The sequence below is a fragment of the Zingiber officinale genome, chromosome 5B, assembly GCF_018446385.1.
Source record: "Zingiber officinale cultivar Zhangliang chromosome 5B, Zo_v1.1, whole genome shotgun sequence".
Taxonomy (NCBI): domain Eukaryota; kingdom Viridiplantae; phylum Streptophyta; class Magnoliopsida; order Zingiberales; family Zingiberaceae; genus Zingiber; species Zingiber officinale.
In genome coordinates this window covers 62,209,122-62,214,584 of record NC_055995.1, presented here as the reverse complement: position 1 = coordinate 62,214,584, position 5,463 = coordinate 62,209,122, and positions in this window count along the sequence as shown.

Genomic DNA, 5,463 nt, shown 5'->3' with positions numbered 1-5,463 from the left:
GACTACCGAGAAAAACCTTCTGAATCGACATGGTCTCGCCCAAATTGTTTTGGGACAGCAACTCAAGGCTCTTTAAGATTGTAGTAGGACACTCGTGAGACTTATTTCACGAGAAGGGACGCTGCCCCTAACCCCGCAAGGGGCATTGTCTAGCGATGTCGCCCGAAAATCGCTAAACGGGACCGTCGGGAAGTTGTGACTCATAAAATCGTAAAATTAGTAGTTAAATTATAGAAATTTATGAAAATTACATAATTTAGAATTATGTATAATTTTTGTGATGGTCATGGCCCAAGAACCCAATTTGATTGGACAAATGTGTTGTAATTCATAATATGACCTGCGTGCCATTTTTTGATTGTGCGTGTTGTATTTGATATGCGACCTGCGTATCGTGCCTCCTCTATTTTAATATTCCTATTGTAAAATAGTTTTAGACTCGAATGTAACTCGAGTTTCACCTTTTTGTAATGTACAAAATGAGGCGGTGGAAGATCCACTCAAGAAGGAGTTACGAGGAGGGCACTGTCAACACATGGTGGTCAAAGCAGGCACTTGGAGAAGCCGTTGACCCTAGGTTGACCGTCCAATCTTCTCATTGGCTTGAGAAGATCGTAGTAGGGTCATGACCTTATCACAATTAATTATAATTATCATTGCTTGTGTGTATGTGATGCATGCTAGAGTAGGATAATTAGTGCCTTGATGCGTACAAGATACGAATCCACGATTAGATTAGATCTAAATCAACTCAACTCGAAATGCCTACCAAGTTTTGATACCCATCACTACCTCGATCACATGTTGTTGTTGAATCTGCCAAAGTAGAGCAACGCATATTATCTTGGTAGGGTGCGGAGGGACAATCTTGGTCCCGCCTATCAAGGCTTGGGTGAGTACAAACTCAATTAGATTGAGTATAACTAGTTAACTCAATTGGATCGGGTATAACTATAGGCATTTTTCCAACGGTTGGACGATAGGATAAAAATCACATTTATACTAAATCATGGGCGATTTAGCCAAAGCTAACTCAAGTTTTAATGTAAATGAGATTTTTGATCCTATAAACAAGAGTTGCATAGAGATGTAATTGATAAATTCGTTATCTACCGATCATACTAAGTCTTGGGTGATTTAGCCAAAGCTAACTCAAGGCGTAGTATGATATGAATCTTGTCTCACATGAATTATAGCTTATTGGTTAGAATCTAGTAAGTGTGGTTTGACCACATCCATGGCTTGATTCTACAAAAGTTCTATAATTCAGTGGAAGCATCATTTGATTAAAGGCCTAATTAAATGATTAATGGAATATGATATTTATTTTCTATAATTTTCTGTTGTAGATTGTCATGTCGACAAACACGAACACCTTTTCCCTGCGTTCTATCCTTGACAAGGACAAGCTCAATGGAGCTAATTTCCTGGACTGGTACAGAAATCTGAGAATCATTCTCACACAAGAACGAAAACTGTACGTCCTGGAGAAGCCCATTCCCGAGGCACCTCATGCCACTGCCACGCGAGCTGACCGAGATGCTGATAAGAAGCATCAAGACGACGCATTAGATGTGTCATGCCTCATGCTCGCAACCATGAACTCTGAGCTTCAGAAGCAACACGAGTTGATGGGTGCTTATGATATGGTTGAACATCTTCGTCAACTATATCAAGGACAAGCGAGGCACGAGAGATTCGAGATCTCCAAGGCACTGTTTCAATGCAAAATGCTAGATGGGACTCCCGTAGGACCCTATGTGCTCAAGATAATTGGGTACATAGAAAACCTACAGAGGTTGGGATTCCCACTTGGCCAAGAGCTGGCCACTGACTTGGTCTTGCAATCCTTGCTAGAGAGCTACAGTCAATTCGTCATGAACTACAACATGAACGAAATTGATAAGCCACTACCCGAGCTGCTTAGCATGTTAAGAACTGCTGAGCTCAACCTTAAGAAGGTTAAGCCCAACTCTATTTTGATGGTACAAAAACATAAGGGCAAGGGCAAGCCTAAAGGCAAAGGAAAGTCCCAAGCCAAAGGCAAAGGCAATACACTGAAACCCAAAGGAGGGGTCGCCAAGGATGCTACTTGCTTCCACTGCGGTCAGACCGGGCATTGGAAGAGGAACTGCGAAGTTTACCTGGAAGATCTTAAGAAGAAGAGAAGTGAGACTTCTACTTCATGTATATATGTTATAAAAGTCAATCTATCTATTTCTGCATCATGGGTATTAGATACCGGATGTGATTCTCACATTTGTACTAATGTGCAGGCGCTGAGAAATAGCAAGGCATTGACGAAGGGCGAGGTGGACCTACGAGTAGACAATGGAGCACGGGTTGCTGTTGTTGCTGTAGGGACTTACTTTCTATCTCTGCCCTCTGGGCTTGTACTAGAATTAGATGAATGTTGTTATGTGCCTGCTCTTGCTAAGAACATAATTTCAGTTTCTTGTTTGGACAAGAAAGGCTTTTCGTTTATCATAAAGAACAAATGTTGTTCCATTTATTTAAACGATATGCTCTATTGTAGTGTACCCTTGATGAACGGACTCTATATTCTAGACTTAGAGAACTCCATCTATAACATAAGTACCAAAAGGTTCAAATCAAATGAAATGAACCAAACCTATCTCTGGCATTGTCGCTTAAGTCATATAAATGACAAACGCTTATCCCAGCTCCATAAAGATGGTTTGCTAGACTCATTTGATTTTGAATCATATGAGACATGCGAGTCATGCCTACTAGGCAAGATGACCAAAACTCTCTTTAGTGGACACAGCGAGAGAGCGATTGACTTGTTAGGACTTATATATAGTGATGTATGTGGCCCTTTCAATGTCACTGCCAGAGGTGGTTATAGGTACTTCATTACATTTACTGATGATTTCAGTAGATATGGTTATGTGTATCTGATGACACATAAGTCAGAATCTTTTGAAAAGTTCAAAGAATTCAAGAATGAAGTACAAAACCAGCTTGGCAAGAGTATTAAGATACTTCGATCAGATCGAGGTGGTGAATACCTTAGCCATGAGTTTCGTGACTATCTAGCTGAGTGTGGGATTATATCCCAACTCACTCCTCCTGGAACACCACAATGGAATGGTGTATCCAAAAGGAGGAATCGTACCCTATTAGATATGGTGCGATCTATGATGAATCACACAGATCTTCCTATATCTCTTTGGGGTTATGCTCTAGACACAGCAGCCTTCATACTTAACCGTGTTCCATCCAAAGCTGTGATAAAGACACCATATAGGATATGTACTGGGAGAGATGTCCATGTAACGACCCCACCCTCCTCTTACTAGTCTGTGAAGGTGCGATGTTACTTAACTATTTGCTTCACTTAACTAGTGTCACCCACATATAGACAGTAATACTTAGAACTCTGTGAAAACTCGAAAACATGCAATTTAGTAGCAGCTAAAAACATAAATAACTCATCTCAACATTCTACTCAAGTATTTGTTCTCAACTAAAATATATCAATCTGCACATGCATGCGACAGTGGTACAACTCAAATAATGGGACTAATGTGCATAGCAATTTAAATGGAAGAATTCTAAAAACATAAAAACATTCCATGAACAAACCAGCAACACGAAAGAATAATTCCAACAATGCAAGAGAGACTTAATCCATCTAAATTTCACAACCAGTCTAAATACAAAATCTTATAAATTCTTTAGCAAGGTCCCAAGGCTTCCATAGTCCAAACATCACACATCCATCCCGTACCTCCTTGTCGCCTTCCTTCACTATAACTTTCCTTTTCCTTTATCTGCAGTAAGAGGAAATGCAACTATAAGCAAATACTTAGTAAGCGTTGTCTACTCACAAAACTCAATGTGCATATACGTGTATATATATATACATCAAAACTAAAACTGAATGCTTACTGAAAATCTACATCTAAAATGCAACACCCCACCCTCCTCACTACTAGACTGCGAGGGCGGAGCGCTACTGGACTACTAACTTTACTTAACTATCCTTGTTCACATGTTGATAGAAATTCCTAAAACTCTCGGAGAACTCAAAACATACAATTAACTAGCAGCGGAAGACTAAATGACTCATCTAATACATTCTTAATAAATGATAATTTTAATAAATTCTTATGCTAGGTCCCAAGGCTTCTATAGTCCAGGCATCACACATCCATCCGCACCTCCTTGTCGCCTTCCTTTGCTATAACTTTTCCTTTCCTTTATCTGCAGTAAGAGGAAAATGCAACTATAAGCAAAATTGCTTAGTAAGCGCTATCTAACTCACAAAACTCGAATATGCATGTAACTGGAAGAAGTCTAAAACTGAATGCTCAGAAAGAAATACTACTCATACTCTTCTAACAGCAAAGGAAACAAAGCATACTGGAATGCTAAACATGTAAAGCAAATCTAAACAAACATGCTAGCATAAAAGAAAACTAAACTTGCTGGATTTTAAACTTATGTGAAGCTTGTTTTACTTGTTTAAAAACTTATACTTTAATACTTCAAAATAATAATCAACTTTTCTTGGGCCCGGCAACTGTACTTGCTATGCGCACATCCCTAACTAGACCCGAGGTAGTTAGTCCCAAATCTAGTAGGGTTTACTAGGTTATCTAAACCTAGGGACGACTATGGGAGCCCAGCCCAAGGACAACTGAGAGTCCAGCATACTAGGTTATCTAAACTTAGGGACGACTATGGGAGCCCAACCCAAGGACAACTGAGAGTCCAGCACAGTGCCACTGATAAAAGTAAAATACTTGTTATCTTTTAATACTTCTAATATATAATGCCTCGGCATTTTAACAAGCACCTTATGTGCCAAAAATCACTAAAGTCTTGACTTTGGGATCTACTTAAGGTCTTGACCTTTTTCTTTCTTTTCTTTATCTTTCTTATACTTGTTAATACATCTAATAAAAGAATGCTTCTTTAAAAACTGAAATGTTTAAACAAATTCTAACTTTGAAATGCATAAATAAAAATCTGCATATTATGCTAATCAAAATTCTGCATACTATACTAATCAAGACTTTGCATTCTATGCTACACTATTTCTGCATACTATGCAAACATAAATTCTGCACTATAATACTTAACCAAACTGCACTATAATCTTTTTCTTTAAAAACTGCGCTATAAGTTCCACCAAAAATCCGCACTACAAGTTCCACCAAAAATCTGCACTATAAATTCCACCAAAAATCTGCACTGCAAGTTCCACCAAAAATCTGCGCTATAAACTTTAAAGAAATCTGCACCATAAGCTCTTAAGAAATCTGCACTACAAGCTCTAAAGAAATCTGCATTTTAAGCTCTAAGAAATCTACACTACAAGCTTAATTAAAATCTGCACTATAAGCTTACATAAAAATCTGCACTATAAGCTTAATTGAAATCTATACTATAGGCTTAATTTAAAGTCTGCACTATAAGCTTAAATAAAAATCT